This window comes from Anabrus simplex, chromosome 8 (assembly GCF_040414725.1).
Source record: "Anabrus simplex isolate iqAnaSimp1 chromosome 8, ASM4041472v1, whole genome shotgun sequence".
Taxonomy (NCBI): domain Eukaryota; kingdom Metazoa; phylum Arthropoda; class Insecta; order Orthoptera; family Tettigoniidae; genus Anabrus; species Anabrus simplex.
In genome coordinates this window covers 129239164-129259304 of record NC_090272.1, presented here as the reverse complement: position 1 = coordinate 129259304, position 20141 = coordinate 129239164, and the positions used below count along the sequence as shown (strand labels likewise).

Here is a 20141-nt window from a genome sequence, read left to right as displayed (position 1 = left end):
AAAAGATGTTCCGACCTGATTTCACAGAGCCATCTATCGGACTAACATCTGCTTAGACAACTTTCACAGAGCTCTCTATAGGGCTGGCATAGAAAGATCACTGGAGACAAGTTTCATACAGCCAAATACAGTTAAATGCAATGACCTAAGCATCGTATTACTTGAATAAATGATTATTTTATGCAAATAAAGGACTTACTGAAATAAATGTTGTTTTTTCTAGTAATCCTTGCTCTTGATGTATAACACATAGGCTTTAGCATTGCGGTTTTCTCACAATATTGTGTTACACAAGGTTTTAATGATTTTGAGAGATGAAAATAATTAACTTGTATACTTTAAAATAATCCTTTACTCAAAACTGTGTATTCAAATATATCAACATTTTATTTTTTATTTTGTGGGTTAAAATATAATTTACATTTATAGGTTGATAGAATAATTACCTGTTTACTGTACAAATGTGTTAAATTTGGAAATATCAAAGTTTTGTTTTGATTTTGGGAGACAAATAATCAATTACCCTTGTATAAATATTTAATTATTGTTTATTTTAAAAATTAATTTCACTTTATGTTTAAATGCATGTTCACCAAGAGAATGTTAGGCGAGATGGTCTTTCCCACGTTACTCTTTTGTGAAGAACACCTGCCTGGCCCTGCTGTTCAGCCACTTCATCATATCTATCTCTCTCAGGGCAGTTACTCAGCTCACTTGTAGGTTAGCTGCCCAGAATTACTCAATGAGCAGTTGAGCTGCAAAGGTATGTTCTAAAGCACAGTTGAAGAGAAACGGGAAGAATCCATGCCCCTGCATAACTCCTGTCTTGATCCCAAAACTTTCCTGGTCTAGTTCAAGTTCCCACAGAATTCTCGAAAGAGTATGCCAGTCAATAGAGTCGCATGCCTTATAAAAATGGTGAACCCATGGCCTTTTCGTGATATATCTTACTGCTATACAGAGTGAGTGAGAAATACAGCTATATGCAAGATTAATTGCTAACATTTGATTGTAACTCTTACGGATGGAAGAATGGCACGGTTGTAGAGTCAAGGCCTCTGACTATCGACACACAACAATGTCAACTACAAAATCGGTTACATTTTTAAACAAAATGGGGATGAATATGCAGTAGCAAGTTACCGTAGCTGTATGGTCGATTGCTTTCCAGAATGATTGTGAAGCTGTGAGATGTGCGAGACGTGATTTTAACTTAACATTGCTACCACTGACTGCAGAAAAGTGGAGAAAATTACTTCTAACAATGGGAAACATTCAGAAGGGAAAACCTCCTGGAAGACCTCGCGGCATCACCGATGCAGCAACAACAGAAAGGATCGTGGAAGCATTCAGGAACAGACCCCTGAAATCAACACGTTAACTTGTCATTAGCCAGTCCAGTGTCTTGTGTTTTGAGATGTTGAGAAGTACAGAACTTTCAAGTTGATTTGTATTCATGAACTGAGTGAAGATGACCCTGACAGGCAGTTGCAACTGTGTGAATATGTGTTAACAGAATGTGAAATTGACAAATCCTGGTACAAAAAATTGCGTTTTTCATACAAAGGTGTGTTCCAGGTGAATGGGAATATTAATTGACACAATTGTCATTGTCATGCAAGAGAAAATTCTAAAATTATTGAAGAGAAGCTTATGAAATGCGGATCAGTAACAGTCTGGGCAATGATTGGATGGGAATGATTGTAAATTTTAGGAGAAACGGTTAACAGTGAACTGTATTACGAAATCCTCAATGAAATTGTGATGACAGTGATGCACAGTGTTCAGCACCAACATTGCGTATTCCAGCAAGATGGTGCACCCCATCACTACGCTATTGCGGCGAGGGAAATTTTTAACTGCGAATAACCAAATAGGTGAGTGGAAAGGAGGGCCGACAGAATGGCCAGCTTCCTCTCCCGATCTCACAGCCTGTGATTATTGGTTGTAGAGGGCATTTGAAGGAGAAAGTTTAGTTACAATCGAAAACCATGAGATGACATGCTGAAAACAGCAATTGAGGAAGAAATTCATGCTATACCATGGTTCATGTATAAGAAAGCAATGAGTGATTTTTCCAAGCGCTGTCGACTATGATGTGATGTTAACGGCGAACGGTTTGAGACAATTATGTGATCATAAGTTATGAATTTTATTATGGTCCATACTGACAATTGATCAATATCAAAGGGCAGAGAAGGGTCCACCTAGTCAATACCAATAGCTTGTATATTGTTCTATATAACTGGGACTAGTTTCGACCCTACATACATTGGGTTATCTTCGGCCACAATCCAATTGGTAAACATACGCTCACATACAACCAATAATAAAGTAAACAATCTGGTATCTCTCAATTTACAATCCAAATTCAAAACATTGATGAAATTCGACAACACATCCAAAATGTCACATCAAAGCTACTGGGTTGGTGCCGAACTATGCCATCGCTCCTACAGCAACCAAAACGTTCCTGAGCTGATCTGGAAGTTGGCATTCCCCATCTGAGAGACAAGCCACTTGATTTATAAATTATGTTTTGTTCAATAGTAATATGGGTAATGGTTTGTATGTAGCTTGAAGGGGAACATTCATAACTTGAATAAGTATTCCTTTTCATCAGATGTAGTGATCTATTGTTTAGTTTGGTTTGAAGTGAATGTCCCTATGTTCCTCGTAAATTGTGTGCACTTGGTACGGACACTAACACCAGATTGACTGTTGAGAGGGAGCAGGATTATAGCTTATGATGGCAGGGGTTGGAGGAAGGTCACATCATAGTCAACAGCGCTTTGGAAAAATCACTCATTGTTTTCTGATACATGAACAATGGTATAGCACGAATTTCTTCCTCAATTACTGTTTTCAGCATGTCCCTCCTCCAACCTCTGCCATCATAAGCTATACTCCTGCTCCCTCTCAATAGTCAATCTGGTGTTGGTGTCTGTACCAAGTGCTTACAATTTACGAGGAACAACAGGACATTCACACAGGCACTTTTAACTTATGGTATGGTCTAAATATCAATTTTAATTATGTTTTAAACAACACTTTAGATACAGCTCTTAACATCTTATAAAATAGTTACTATACCAAGAAAAGAGTGCTCAGTGATTGGAACTGTAACAAACCAGTTTTAGGGTATTAACATGAACAATTTTTCTCTCAGAAGTTCAGGAAATGTGTTTTAGACTGCAACAAGAAACAGAACTGTTGGCATTTTAATGTAGATTTTTAAATGTAGATAATTTATTTGAATGTTCGTTTTTTGCGACAAAGTAAGTCATATTATACGTCTTTCACACTTTCACCACACAATAAGTCTTTTATAAGCTTGACAAATTCACAATCCTGATACTACTAGTAAAATGTTTTCATTCCTCCCCTAAAGGGGGAGGTGGGCCTCCTAGAAGGTGACGCCGTCTCTCAGGGCAGGAGATTTGTTATGGGCTGGGTGTATGTGTCGTCTTCATCATGACGCGCAGGCCACCTACGGGGGTCAAATCAAAAAACCTGCTCCTGGCGAGCCGAACATGTCCTGGAACATTCTCTGCACTAAAAGCCATACGCCATTTCATTATTATTATTATTATTATTATTATTATTTGAGATCGGATTTCTTGGCGGAATTTTAGCGGATTCTTAGTAGTATTTAGCGGATCTTGAAAATAAAAGTTGGCAACACTGGGTTTTACAGTCAGGGCATTTTAGTCTGTAAATGCCTAAACATCCAAATTTACTGGATGTGTTTATGGAGTTAGAATTATGGAGCAGATGAGAATTGTTGTTGGTAGTTCTAAATGCTACATGACCAAGCGAGTTGGCTGTGCAGTTAGGAGATAATGGGTTCAAACCCCACAGTCAGCAGCCCTGAAGATGATTTTCCATGTTTTCCCAATTTTCACACCCGGCAAATGCTGGTGCTGCACCCTAACTAAGTCTACAGCCGCTTCCTTCGCGCTCCGAGGCCTTTTCTATCCCATCGTCGCCATAAGACCCATCTGTGTCGGTGCAACATTTTAAAAAATGTAAAAATAGTACATTAATGTTACATACATAGGCCTACATATATAATCATTATAGACTGTTATGCCTTTCAGCGTTCAGTCTGCAAGCCTCTGAGAATTTGCTAAACGTCGCCACAATCCTCGATTTGCAACTAATGTTGTGGCCTCATTTAGTTTTATACCTCTTATCTTTAAATCATTAGAAACCGAGTCTAACCATCGTCGTCTTGGTCTCCCTCTACTTCTCTTACCTACAATAACAGAGTCCATTATTCTCCTAGGTAACCTATCCTCCTCCATTCGCCTCACATGACCCCACCACCGAAGCTGGTTTATGCGTACAGCTTCATCCATCGAGTTCATTCCTAAATTAGCCTTTATCTCCTCATTCCGAGTTCCATCCTGCCATTGTTCTCACCTGTTTGTACCAGCAATCATTCTTGCTACTTTCATGTCTGTTACTTCTAGCTTATGAATAAGATATCCTGAGTCCACCCAACTTTCGCTCCCGTAAAGCAAAGTTGGTCTGAAAACAGACCGATGTAAAGATAGTTTCATCTGGGAGCTGACTTCCTTCTTACAGAATACTGCTGATCGCAACTGCGAGCTCACTGCATTAGCTTTACTACACCTTGATTCAATCTCGCTTACTATATTACCATCCTGGAAGAACACACAACTTAAATACTTGAAATTATCGACCTGTTCTAGCTTTGTATCACCAATCTGACATTCAATTCTGTTGAATTTCTTACCTACTGACATCAATTTAGTCTTCGAGAGGCTAATTTTCATACCATACTCATTGCACCTATTTTCAAGTTCCAAGATATTAGACTGCAGGCTTTCAGCACAGTCTGCCATTAAGACCAAGTCGTCAGCATAGGCCAAACTGCTTACTACATTTCCACCTAACTGAATCCCTCCCTGCCATTTTATACCTTTCAGCAGATGATCCATGTAAACTACGAACAGCAAAGGTGAAAGATTGCAGCCTTGTCTAACCCCTGTAAGTACCCTGAACCAAGAACTCATTCTACCATCAATTCTCACTGAAGCCCAATTGTCAACATAAATGCCTTTGATTGATTTTAATAATCTACCTTTAATTCCATGGTCCCCCAGTATGGCGAACATCTTTTCCCTTGGTACCCTGTCATATGCTTTCTCTAGATCTACGAAACAAACAACTGCCTATTCCTCTCGTAGCATTTTTCAATTACCTGGCGCTTACTGAAAATCTGATCCTGACAGCCTCTCTGTGGTCTGAAACCACACTGGTTTTCATCCAACTTCCTCTCAACGACTGATCGCACCCTCCCTTCCAAGATGCCAGTGAATACTTTGCCTGGTATACTAACCAATGAGATACCTCGATAGTTGTTGCAATCCTTCCTGTTCCCTTGCTTATAGATAGGTGCAATTACTGCTTTTGTCCAATCTGAAGGTACCTTACCAACACTCCACGCTAATTTTACTACTCTATGAAGCCATTTCATCCCTGCCTTCCCACTATACTTCACCATTTCAGGTCTAATTTCATCTCTTCCTGCTGCCTTATGCCTTATGACAATGGAGTTTATTTACTATCCTTTCCACTTCCTCAAGCATAATTTCACCATCATTTTCCTCCTCCCCATGAGCTTGGCTGTTTGCAACACCACCATGATGATTTTCTTTTACATTGAGAAGATGTTCAAAATATTCCCTCCACCTCTTCAGTGATTCCCTGGGATCTATTGTGAGTTCACCTGAATTACTCAAAACACTGTTCATTTCTTTTTTCCCTCCCTTCCTAAGATTCTTTATTACTGTCCAGAAAGGTTTTCCTGCTGCTTGACCTAGCCTTTCCAGGTTATTACCAAAATCTTCCCATGACTTCTTTTTTGATCAACAACTATTTGTTTCGCTCTGTTTCTTTCATCTACGTACAAATCCCTGTCTGCCTTGGCCCTTGTTTGGAGCCATTTCTGATAAGCCTTCTTTTTACGTTTACAGGCTGCTCTCACTTCATCATTCCACCAAGATGTTCGCCTTTTCCCATCTTTACACACAGTTGTTCCTAGGCATTCCCTTGCTGTTTCTACTACAGCATCCCTGTATGCCACCCATTCACTTCCTATATCCTGAACCTGCTTACTGTCTACTGTTCGAAACTTCTCACTAATCATATCCATGTACTTCTGTCTAATTTCCTCGTCCTGGAGATTTTCTACCCTTATTCATTTGCAGACGGATTTCACTTTCTCTACCCTAGGCCTAGAGATACTTAGTTCACTACAGATCAGATAGTGGTCTGCATCATCGAAAAATCCGCAGAAATATCGTACATTCCTGACAGATTTCCAGTCTGTTAAGATATAGTCTATTATGTATCTGGTACCCCTAGCCTCCCATGTGTAGCAGTGAATAGCCTTATGCTTGAAGAATGCATTCGTAACAGCTAAACCCATACTCACACAAAAGTCCAGCAAACGCTTCCCATTTCTATTAGCTTCTATATCTTCCCCACATTTACCAATCACTCTTTCGTATCCTTCAGTTCTATTCCCAACTCTCGCATTGAAATCGCCCATTAGTACTATTCCATCCTTGCTGTTGACCCTGACCACGATGTCACTCAATGCTTCATAAAACTTGTCACCTTCATCCACATCTGCACCCTCACATGGTGAATACACGGACACAATTCTAGTCCTACTTCCTCCAACTGACAAATCTACCCATATCATTCGCTCATTTACGTGCCTAACAGAAACTATGTTGCGTGCAATGGTATTCCTGATAAAGAGCCCTACCCCAGACTCTGCTCTTCCCTTTCCAACACCCGTCAAGTACACTTTATAATCTCCTATCTCTTCCTCATTATCTCCCCTTACCCGAATATCACTTACTCCTAGCACATCCAGATGCATCCTCTTTGCTGACTCAGCCAGTTCTACCTTCTTTCTTCCATAAGCCCCATTAATATTGATAGCTCCCCATCGAATTCCATTTTGTTCGCCAAGTTGTTTCCAAGGAGTCCCTCGCCTGTCAAATGGGAGTGGGACTCCATTACTCCCATAGGTCCGAGGCTTGCTTAAAGTGTTCTGAGCTCGGTAAATTCATGAAGCAGGATGCTGCCCTACTTGCACATAGTCCAAGTGAGGATCTCTCCTCTAACGGGTTATGGACCACCGGTGAATTGTATAGTCCTGGCCGCCTGAGCACAAGGAGGACCACGACTCAGAATATGTCCGAGATGCCCACTCCCATTCCATAGCAACTGGTATCCCGACTCTCAGGACCACTTACTAGGCCACTCAGCCGTTGCCCATGGTTCACGAACTAGGACGTGACTACAGTAACCCACAAACATGAACCATGTTATATTTCTTAAAAGGATTAGTAATATGATGAATGCTGTTATTGTTATAAGTAAAAAAGGTATACTTTTGTTGTGGTTTGGATTCTCTAATGAGATTGGATTTAGATTTATGTCTGATTAATAAGGCTATTTATATCCCTTGACCAGTTTATCAATCCCACTTTTAATATTAATGAAATTTTTGAAATTAATAATATTCTTTTGGAGTCTATAATCTCCATTGTTGATAAATACTATGATAAGAAATTCAATAAATATCACACTAGCAATCATTCATACAAACTCCCCCACCTCTCTCTCCCTCCCGCTTCCACTCCCTCCCATCGCCTTGAGCCTATACCTCCACCAAGCTCTCACAACACTAGCAGCTGTTAACTGCTGTGCTCCCACTGGAGCGTCAAGCGGTAAGTTTGTTACTTTCATTTCTTATTTTTCCATTTCCGTATCCTTTTTCACTATTAACTTTTCTAAGAAAGGGTCTTTTTCGTTCCTTATTTTTAAATACCTATATATAGACTGTTCAACGCCCGGATCAATATGGCTTTATATTTCTACTCAACACCAGGATATCCCTTTTGGAGTAAAGCAGCAGTACTGGATGTCATTGTAAACTTTCACAGAAGACTACATACAACCTTGTATATTCACAAATTTTATGTGCCTGGGCACACTTTTCTATACAATAGTATAGATGTTCAGTGGACTAATTTGAGTGAAAATTTGTTATTTTAATTATCAATTGTGCATCAAGAATTCAAGACAGCATACAATTATGGACTATGTACGCATTCAGAATGTTTTAACCCATCATAGATATGTATTCTGAATTATTATAAAATATCCAAGCCATCTTAGTAAACAGTGCTGATGATAAAATTCTTCTTCTTTTTTAATAACCCTTCTGGGTACATTAAATCAAATCTGGTTACTTTTCTTTGCATTTAACTTTCTTCGTTTTCAAACTTCCTTCATTTTCTGAGAATGTTGTTCCTTTTCCCATAGGGTATGGAAACAGAAAGTAAGTGCTCTCTCGTAGTTAAAAGGCGGTGGCAGCAGACTGCGCTAGTGTAGCTATGGATGAACCGCGCTGCTCGCATTGATACAATAAACAAAATAAATTCTCTAAGACTTCTAGTTGCAGGAATGACCTTCGAAATATTCCTTTTCATGTGCTATGTTTGTACAGTCAAGGAATATTTGAATAGAGGAAGCAGGTAAACACACTAATACATATACATACATACATACATACATACATACATACATACATACATACATACATACATAATCATTATAGACTGTCATGCCTTTCAGCTTTCAGTATGCAAGCCTCTGTGAATTTACCAAACGTCGCCACAATCCTCTATTTGCAACAAGTGTTGTGGCCTCATTTAGTTCTATACCTCTTATCTTTAAATCGTTAGAAACTGAGTCTAACCATCGTCGTCTTGCTCTACCTCTACTTCTCTTACCCTCCAAGCAGACTCCATTATTCTCCTAGGTAACCTATCCTCCTCCATTCGCCTCACATGACCCCACCACCGAAGCCGGTTTATGGGTACACCTTCATCAATCGAGTTCATTCCTAAATTAGCCTTTATCTCCTCATTCTGAGTACCCTCCTGTTTGTACCAGCAATCATTCTCGCTACTTTCATGTCAGTTACTTCTAACTTATGAATAAGATGTCCTGAGTCCTGTTAGCTTTCGCTCCCGTAAAGGAAAACAGACCGATGTAAATATAGTTTCGTCTGGGAGCTGACTTCCTTCTTGCAGAATACTGCTGAACGCAACTGCAAGCTCACTGCATCAGCTTTACTACAACTCGATCCAATCTCACTTACTACATTACCATCCTGGGAGAACACACAACCTAAATATTTGAAATTATCGACCTGCTCTAGCTTTGTATCACCAATATGACATTCAATTCTGTTGAATTTCTTACCTACTGACATCAATTTAGTCTTCGAAAGGCTAATTTTCATACCATACTCATTGCACCTATTTTCAAGTTCCAAGATATTAGACTGCAGGCTTTTGGCACAATCTGCCATTCAGACCAAGTCATCAGCATAGGCCAGACTGTTTACTACATTTCTACCTAACTGAATCCCTCCCTGCCATTTTATACCTTTCAGCAGATGATCCATGTAAATTACAAATAGCAAAGGTGAAGGAATACAGCCTTGTCTAACCCCTGTAAGTACCCTGAACCAAGAACTCATTCTACCATCTATTCTCACTGAAGCCCAATTGTCAACATAAATGGCTTTTATTGATTTTAATAATCTACCTTTAATTCCACAGTCACCCAGTATGGCAAACATCTTTTCCCTCGGTACCCTGTCATAGCTTTCTCTAGATCTATGAAACATAAACACAACTGCCTATTCCTCTCGTAGTATTTTTCAATTACCTGGCGCATACTGAAAATCTGATCCTGACAGCCTCTCTGTGGTCTGAAACCACACTGGTTTTCATCTAACTTCCTCTCAACGACCAAGCCAACCTTCTGGTTAGTCATACACCCTCTCCTACTCCTAGTCCCATCACTCCCCGCTCAAATCGCATACAAGCAGCATACAAGCCTCTCATTGGTCTGTTGGGACCAAAAGAACTACCTTTGTACAGAGTGTTGTGCGAGTTGTGTTACTTGTTTACCAAGATTTAAATGTACTGATAGGTAAACGGAACTATATATGTAATGCATCGACTTGGTTATATTGGTCATATGTGAATGTGTTTGAAGGATAATTTGTGCACGAGTAATCATAGTATATAAACTCATGGTTCTGATCCGTATTGAATTGTAGCCTAAGTACAATATAATTATTAAATTAATATAGTAATGGTCCACCTTTCAATACCATAATATGTAATATTCTAAATTACATTCATTAGGGACTAGTTTCGGCTGGGGCTGACCATCTTCAGCCTTATGTAAAACATCTAATAACTAATCAAATGTGCATACACAATTGACATAAAACAAATGAAACAAATATATACAAACTGACATTAAAAACTGGGATGAAACTATAATTAAATTTGAAAATAAACTACGTTCTAACATCTTGAGTATGCTCATCATTGAGACTATTTCAAGTATTAATTTATATACACAGAACTGTTATTTCTAATACTGCTAATCATTAATAATTCAATAGTAAATGGGAACTGGTAAATGTTGATCACACAGTTCATCACCATATCTATTTGAGTGGCATCAAAATACCTGTTACCGAGCTTTTAGGAAAGTGCAGGCTGAATGGTTTGGACATGTTATGAGGATGGACAGAACGAGAACAGAAAAAAATTACTTCTTTCTGTAATTCTCGTATTTGTTCTTGAGCATTATCTAATGAGTCTGTAATTAACGCCATGTCATCTGCGAAAGCTAAACAATCTATAATGATTTTATTTGGATTTCTTCCTGGTTGAACACCTTACGTATTGATGGCTTTTCCTCCATTCACGAACTACCTTCTCGAAAGCAAAACTGAAGAGTAGAGGTGACAAATCATCTCCCTGTCGTACACCTGATCTTATTTCAAATGGTTTTGAGAGTTCTCCCAAAAATTCCACCGGTGTAGTTGGCGAGAACATCACAGTGCGCTTGTCCTTCCATTTCACACAAGCTATACCATCAGATCTAACTTGCCAGTCACAGTCACCCCTCTCGAGTTCTTTGTCATGTTTCAGAGCTGGAATCCCTTCCAGTTACTCCTTACTATTCTTCAGGAAGGGGGTCCCTTTGACTTGAGTTTCTCGACTAGTGCCAAGCTTGTAAAATAATTGTTGAAATAGATGTGATAACCTTTGTTTTCTAAGCCTTCACGTACGACGACTGGTGTCCTTGGTCTTGTTCGCACGTCACTATCACTCTCGCCAGTGTATATTTCACTATCTTCATCCATATCATGCCCTGGAGTTAATGAAAGGAGAAGTTTCCAAGAACAGAGCAGACAGACTTTCAAATGTTGGTATATTTTAGTATATGCTATAGTGACTAACTTAATATGTTTTATTCATTTGTGATTTGAAAATTATTTATTTTTAAAGTTTTACTAAATAACATAGTAAGTTTAAGTGAACATTTTAGACAAAAAATAGGGATGTTTTAACGATTTCAAGATTTTATGTATAATTTGTTTCATTGATGACTGTATTGTATAAATATATCAAGTCCAAGGATTTTTGTTTGATGTTTTGCACTGCTGAGGAAGAATGCAGTTGAGCTCTTGAAACATGTAACGTGAGGTAATATAATTAAATGTGAAGTATTGACAAGGCGGAAAAGTATTTTCATCGAGTGAATGTACGCCAATACGGACAAAACTGAACGATCAAGGTTGAAATAATCTATTCTGTTTTGGTTTTTTTTTTTTTTTTTTTTTTTTTGCTAGGGGCTTTACGTTGCACCTCTGGTTATGTTAAGAGACTTGTGCTCTTGATGGTATCCTTAGTATTCAGCGCTATATCGCAGGTGCTTCCAGCTCTTTAATGCTCCACAAAGTAGAAGTGACCAAGCATAGTTCTGTCTGCATGAATAAAGAAATTGCCAATAACATCAGACCTGCAGATGACAACTCATTCAGTGTCTACTCACCCTGCAAGATGCACTGTCATCAAGCGTACATTCTGTACATTTCTCGACACTGTTAAAATGATTTTCTTGGGGCTGACATACAAGTAACCATTTTTTGCTTCCCCATACTGGTACTATAACAAGGAGCAGGGCTCTGCATTATTAATCCAAATATAGGCACTTTTAACTTATGGTCTAAATGTCAATTTTAATTATGTTTTAAACAACACTTTAGATACAGCTCTTAACATCTTATAAAATAGTTACTATACCAAGAAAAAAGTGCTTAGTGACTGGAACTGTAACAAACCAGTTTTAGGGTATTAACATGAACATTTTTTCTCTCAGAAGATCAGGAAATGTGTTTTAGACTGCAACAAGAAACAGAACTGTTGGCATTTTAATACAGATTTTTAATGTAGATAATTTATTTGAATGTTTGTTTTGAGGTTATTACATGTTGTAGATTTATGTTCTCCTTAGGGATTTTGAGATTTTATTAGTCGCTGGAGAAGAGGATACATCTGTTCTCAAAACATATACGATGTTAGGAAGTAGTAAATAAGTAAACATATACTATTGTATATTAACTGTACTGGCAGGCGGAGCATACCTCTGCCCTGTTTCACAGGTTTGATGAATGTTACTAGTCAATAAATATCTAACAGGAACCATCAATGGTCAAGTTCATTAATGCTAGAATGATACTAGTCGGACATTCAATTAAAATATCTTGGCCGGGCTGAGTGGCTCAGACGGTTAAGGCGCTGGCCTTCTAACCCCAACTTGGCAGGTTCGATCCTGGCTCAGTCCGGTGGTATTTGAAGGTGCTCAAATACGACGGCCTCGTGTCGGTAGATTTTTTTTTTTGCTAGGGGCTTTACGTCGCACCGACACAGATAGGTCTTATGGCGACGATGGGATAGGAAAGGCCTAGGAATTGGAAGGAAGCGGCCGTGGCCCTAATTAAGGTACAGCCCCAGCATATGCCTGGTGTGAAAATGGGAAACCACGGAAAACCATTTTCAGGGCTGCCGATAGTGGGATTCGAACCTACTATCTCCCGGATGCAAGCTCACAGCCGCGCGCCTCTACACGTACGGCCAACTCGCCCGGTTCGGTAGATTTACTGGCACACAAAAGAACTCCTGCGGGACTAAATTCCGGCACCTCGGCGTCTCCGAAGACCGTAAAAGTAGTTAGTGGGACGTAAAGCAAATAACATTATTATTATTATTAAAATATCTTGAACATACGGTAGTCGAATATCTTCTGACAAAAAAATTTATGAACATTTCAGCATAAAAATAAACCATACTTTAATGAGTTTTAGGAGATCTTGAAGATCGTAAAGATTTTTATAGGACTTATCTACAATTGGAACATACATCCGAATGATTGTGATAATTGGTTTGCTAGCAAGTTAGAAGAGTATTCATCCATCAGACAGAGGAGTAAAGTTGTAACTGCCTTGTATAAGTTATGTATTCACAAGCACTAGGCCTACTCTAATTCCACTGAGTGATAAATGTCACTGTTGCCTGAATATAAGAAGCTCTTAGGCCTACCTACCAACACTAACATCAATATTTAATTTAAAGGATTTGCACTTCAGTTTGTCCATTTCATTACAGGCACACGCTAATTTGCCTCATTCAAATAACAGTACTATCCAGGCTGATACCTTAACCCTTACCTTCTGTAAGCACCTGAATGCACCTAGCAATTGAAGTCTGTGTCCCTGTCTTAGCGCTCATGTACTTTCCAGCAAACCCCCGCCATCTTTCCAACGGTTAGATAATAACTACCACCTTGTGTAAAGTTTTGCGAACATGACAGGCAAGCACAAAACACTATTTAGAAAACCTACGATTGTAGCAAAGAGGAAATAAAATGGGATAAGAGTGGGAAGGAAGCAGCCATGGCCTTAATTAAGATACAGGCCCAGCATTTGCCGGGTGTGAAAATGAGAACCACGGAAAAACATCTTCAGGGCTGCCGACAGTGGGGTTCCAACCCACTACATCCCAAATGCAAGCTTGCAGCTGTGTGCCCCTAACCACACAGCCAACTCGCTCGATGAGAAAGAGAGAGTGTACGTCTGAGATATTAAATCATATGGAATATAGGTGTAAAATTTGAGTTAAATATGTTGAATAGTTTTAATGTTATGAATATCTGTTCAACTGCATGCCAGTCTTTCTCACAGGCTAAAATAACAGGGTGAAAACTGGGAATAAGAAGTCGAGAAATAAGGTAGGTTCTTTTCCAAGAGTTAAACAGTGAAATACAAACAAGAACCGAGTGGTGCCTTCAGTGTTGTCAACTTTACACCGAGTTCTGCAAAGACTCGCTTGAAAGAAATGATAGCAAATATAGGCTACCCAAATCTATACAAATAAATTAAAATACGAAGTGTGAAGAACTAGCCAGAACGTTAGATGACCATAAGTAGTTAGTTGTATTGCCAGCGATCAAAATAAATTATAATGATATAGGTCTTACTGTGCCTAGCTATAAGTTCTTCTCTTCATTTTACATTCAATCTTCAATCTTCCTTGTTTCTTTTGCCTTTATATTTTGTTCTTAATTGTTGTGTCTCTATTGTTATTTTGTTAGTTTTTAATTTTTTCCTCTATTTTTATCATTAGATGTTTTTTCCTCATTGTTCTTCCATTTATTTTTTTATGTTTGTCTTGTACTACTCCACTGTAAACATATTTTTCCTTTGCGGAACTCTGTAATTCGGCTTCTCACAGTTTGGGCTTCCCAAATAAATAAATAAATAAATAAATTTGGTGATAGATGAAAAAACCAGGGGATCCAGCAAAACTGAATGGGATTTATGGGAAGGATCTCAAAAACATGTAATGGTAACCCTAATCTAGTACTATGGATTTGAGTGACATTTCCTCCACTGATGACTTATTACCCCTTTTAAAGAAACTTATCTATGGACAGTCAGACCGTATAGATGATCAAGGTATTTATCACTGCATGGCACTTAGTGTATACCTAATTAAATGTACAGACCATGCAAAATGGTATCACTAAATAGGCCTATGCACTCTACCTACAGTACAGTAGACACTCACATGATCATAAAAGAAGATCAATTCAACCAAGCTTCTACCGTATTAGCACTGAGCTGAGAAAAGACCCACAGGCCTCTAATATCCCCTGTAACAGTACCGCCTAGTAACAAGATCAATGAATAGTTAAGCTGCGGATATTGCAACTAAATGCGACACACGTCATGTCATGTCACTTTCAAACTTTGGAATTTCATTTTCACAGAATGTGGTAGCAGAGGGTCACACATGATGTGAGCTCTATTGGAGACAATAGGAACTACCCTACACCCAACAGAAATACTAGAAATGGCCAATTTCAAAGACAGACATAGTGTTGGTTTTAATTTTACTACATGTCGGTATGGAAGAATACTTCTAGGGGAGGGTTGGTGGGTCCCTGGTAAGCATAAATGTAGGATCTCTCCTCTCATCTACTTTAGGTATCATTTCACATCATTTTTGCATGATTTTCACCCTCCTAAAAATCCAAACCAGCTCGTAAAGTATAACCATTCTTTTACACAGCGTACTTTGAGTTACAACACGGCACCTAATGATATACCTAACAAACATTCTAGTAGGCCTACTTCAAAAGATATATTCTAGCCGGAAAAGACACTTTTAACAGGTTCTATAACATAAGGAAAAGTTCAATTCTATACTAATTTCATTGGCCCATATATTGCCCTAAAGATTCACTGTTAAATATATAACTACTATAAATGACAGTAATTCCAGGAGTGTATGAATGCTGGTATGTTAGAATTATTATAATCTGCCATGCAAAAAATTGAAAATCTCAATGAGAAAGAGGTTTCTGACCTTCAAGGGATACTATCTGAAGAGGTAAAGTGTTCTGAAGTAACTTGATATATCAGTATGAAGAATGCTAGGGCAAACTGAGACCAAATGAAAGTTTCCTCTCTCCGCTAAATATAACCACAACACTTGACTATGGCAATACTTAAGACATACATTTAAATAAAACAAATGCCCGTGTTTTAGCCCAATCAAAATAAACAAGACTGAAAAGACATTAACTAGTATAACAACTGGTTAGTGGTTCGGCCAAACTGAACTCGAAAGTCACCTAGCAAACAGCTGTGTGGTGGGTCACGTAGTTATCAGCTCGCATTCGACAGACAGTGAATTCGAAACCCACTCTCGTAAGTCCTGATGATGGTTTTCCCTTGTTTCCCATTTCCACATCCGCAAAATGCTGGGGCTGTATCTTTAAGGCCACGGTCGTACCCTTCCCACTCCTAGCCCTTTCCTATCTCACTGTCTCAACAAGAAATATCTGTGTCAGTGCAACGTATAACAAATTGTGAAGGAGAAAAGAATTCGAACATCAAACTTCAAGTCGTCTACCACCAACAGCAGAAGAAATCAGTCTAATAAAAATGGTTAAAAACGTCTAAGCCCTATCCACAGTAAATCGAATAATAGAACCCCCGGCGGGGAAAGCCGTGTACCGTACTGCGAAAAAGCAAGTTCCAACAGAAATGACAAAGGTTGCATTTCTCAGCCTAACCTCCCTCGGTTCCAAAACAGAAACTCCGCGAACAGCCAGGAGGGCACTGGCCTCAAGGCAGCTCACCGGCGAGGGTGCTTTATTTACATTCGCGGCCATGAACTACATCAACGATACGGAGATCTCAGAAAGTTCTTTAACGAGTTTTTACGTTCATCCACCCTTCATTCCATCAATCGAATAAAATAGGACCTGCGCTTCATAATGTGCTAAAAGTAATGAAATACTTACTTTTGTCTATTCTTCCGGACAAATCTTGCAAGTATCTACCGCACAGCATCAATTGTTTGCGCTCGACTCAGTAGCGAGGTCCTACTCATAAACATTAAGTACGACACAGCAAGTGTTTTAAAACGTTTTGGAAAGGGCTACTACAAAGAAAGCAATCAAGATTTCGTGTGCAATAATTCACATTAATTTCAGAAAGTCAAAACCTTAAACTCAATGATGCCCAAGCGTAGGAGATTAACCAAATTCACCAATAAAAACCAACGCCCGCATAGCCTCAAGGAATAAACAACATGTCTGGCAAGTTTAAACAAAATTAAATATTACCATTTACTTCCATAACAATCACTGTAAAGCTTCCTAAGCCTATGGCAGCCGAATTTGATTATCAAATAAGATACTAGTTCAAAAAAAGAATAAATTTACTAATCCTACTTATTTTACGCCACATCATCCCCTAGTGCTGCTAAGCGGTGATCATCAGCCCCAAAACTAAGCATACAACTCGATTAAAAACGATTCGAAAGAATAATCATCCAGGGCTGTAGGCCTAATTTCCAATAGTTTAGCTTTTATCGAACACATGGGAAAATTATAATGTTCGTCCAACCTTTGTCCCGATTCTCTACGGGGCCTGATATGAAGTGAGATGAATCTTCACAGCAAGTTTTTAGGACCAGATGCTACTCCTGACATCAACCTCATAAGAGGAGTTTTATATGGAAAAATTGTAATAAAAAATTAATCGAAATGGACTTTCAACCTAATAGATCGTGTTACGTACATATATAGTACGTGTTGAAGCAGGGCCGGATTAACGGGGGGCTAAAGGGGCTGCAGCCCCGGGCCCCGCGTGCCAAGGGGCCCCGGTCCTTGGCCGAACCTAAAGTTGTATAAAAAGTCCTGCTGCTCCACCTCCGTGCATGTATATGGATATTTACGCTCGCAAAATATCGAACACGCACTCTTCCGTCCTTCTTATCAGCTGTCCGCGTTTGTATTTCATCACTGCTAGAATAAGTTAAATCAGTTCTCCGTCCGGAGATACGAATCCTCGCTACTTACGCACTGTAATTTTTGTAAAGGATATTGTTGACGAAAATTTTTAATCTGGCAGCTTGCGAAAACGGGCAGAGAGGCAAGGAGGCAAGAGGTCTAGGAAGTGAACGGGAGGGGACAGGGGAAGCACGGTGGAATGCGCATGCTATATCTTTGCATCAGCAAGAAAACTTCCAGTTCACCTCTGATTATTGAACCATTCGTAAGTTACAACTGTAATGTTCTTGTAAAATGGATAGAAAATATCCTAGTGGTGCCATAAAACGTAAATTAAAAGAACAACATTTGAAAGAAATTGAAAAAAAATTGTCGAAAATATCAATATTTTTTTACACGAAGTCTACAAGCGCATCGACGAGTGAAGACACTGTTAATGGTGAACTGGAATCTTCTACAGGTAAGCGAATAGCGTAATATCTAAGTCTGCTGTTTTAGGAGAGATTAACGGAATTGGAAAGCATGAGCAATAGGAAGATGGTTTTAGGAACAATGAAAGGGAATCCTAATGCGTATTTTAAACTTTTAAACTTCAGTCACATTGTATGGAATACACGGAGTCGTAAATAATAAATTGCTGATCTGGTTGGTGTAGTGGCAGCAATAATGACTGCAACCCCCGAAGACCCAGGTACCTTCCGCAGCTCTGCCTGAGGGGGGGGGGCTTGGTATGGGGTCTCATTAACTTGTTCAGGGCACTCCGAATTAAACCCAGACCCGACACGGTGTGGTTGCATGTTTACTTACTTAGTAATAAATTATGTAATAAATACACGAATTAAAAGCCCCAATGGTCTACAGCCGCAGAGGACCTTGCCTTACCAAGTGACCGCTGCCCAACCTCTAGGACCTGCAGATTCCGAGGTGTTGTGTGGTCAGCACAACGCATATCTCGGTCGTATTTTTCGTTTTCTTGCCCAGGGCTGCCATCTCACCGTCAGATGACTCCTCGATTGTAATCACGCAGGCTGAGTGGGCCACTAACCACTCAGGTACAGCTGAAAATCGCTGACCCGGCCGGGAACGGAAACTGGGGCCTCCGGGTGAGAGGCAAACACGTTATCCCTACACCACGGAGCTGACTAAATACACGAACACACAAGGGACATTTTACTTGTGTTCTTATGTTGCAGATTTAGATTTAGTAAGCAAGAATGAGGCTGGTTGCAGCTCTGCCACTGCTAATGACAGTCCTGCTTCAAATCTTCCTTCTGATGATCCTGGTTATTGGCCTGAGTGCACGATGGACGAGTTTAGAGAGCAATGTATTCAGCTTGGGCCTCAATACTTTCAAAACCGTACAGTTACGGGAAAGTACCTTGAATCCAAACAAGTGTAAAAATCACAAAATCGTTATCTGTCAGATAATTTGTTTATGAGCAAACTCAGAAATGGAGACTCTATTGAAAGGATTTGGCTTGTATATTCGCCATCCACTGGAAAAGTGTTTTGTTACCATTGCAAATTGCTTTCAAATGACAAGATGAACTCTGCATTTTCTTCACGTGGTTTTTGTAATTGGAAAAAGGCAGACCAAGTTGTCAGTAGCCATGAAAACAGTAGAGAACATAGGAATGCAATTAATCCTTGGCTGTATAGGAAGAAAATTTCCTCACGTATTGATAGTCAGTTAGTTTAAACAGATAACTTTAGAGCCCCAGTACCGGGGCGAGGTGGTTGAAACGAATTGCGGCAGTCATAAAATTTTTGTGTGTGCGAGGACTAACATTTAGTGGAGAAAATGAGATTTTTCAAGTGTATAATAATGGGAATTACTTAGGAATCCTTGAGCTAATGTCCCAGTTTGACCCTCTTCTGAAGGAGCACATTTCAAAACACGATAATGAATGAAAAGGGAAGCCTTCGAATTTATCAAAAACAATTGCCGAAGAACTAATTCATTTAATGGAGGAAAAGGTGTTAAACACAATCCTAAGTTAAATAAAAGAATCAAAATTACTATTCACTGATAGTAGACTCTTCCCCGGATTGCGCTCATCTAGACCAATTGTCAAATGTATGTAGACATCTGCATTCTGGGGAAGTCAAAGGAAGGTCCCTTTGTTTTAAGGCTATAGAAAGCCACACAGGAAACTCATTGTTTAATGAAGTAAAATCATTTGGGATAGCAAAAGCATACCTTGGAGTCAATGTAGAGGTCTTTCTTGTGATAACGCGGCGAATGTATCTGGCCACTACAATGGGATTCAGGTACAAATAAAGAAGGAAAATAAATTTGCCCCGTTCGTGCCTTGTGCAGGACACTCATTAAATTTAGTCGGAGT

General features: G+C 39.2%; 1 protein-coding gene across 13 annotated transcripts in view; it reads right to left on the bottom strand.

Annotated features, from left to right (window-relative positions):
• The window catches only part of LOC136878885 (broad-complex core protein isoforms 1/2/3/4/5), a 681897-nt gene extending 664843 nt beyond the window's left edge, over positions 1–17054 (bottom strand). For 12 of the 13 annotated variants that reach the window (XM_067152460.2, XM_067152455.2, XM_067152456.2 and 9 more), the window contains exon 1: positions 16804–17054. The gene's annotated coding sequence lies outside the window, so the exon portion shown is untranslated. Of the gene's footprint in view, positions 1–16518; positions 16575–16803 lie in introns of those variants that run through there. The other variant, XM_068228846.1, reaches the window with a different exon arrangement.
• Between the last annotated feature and the right edge of the window lie 3087 nt (positions 17055–20141).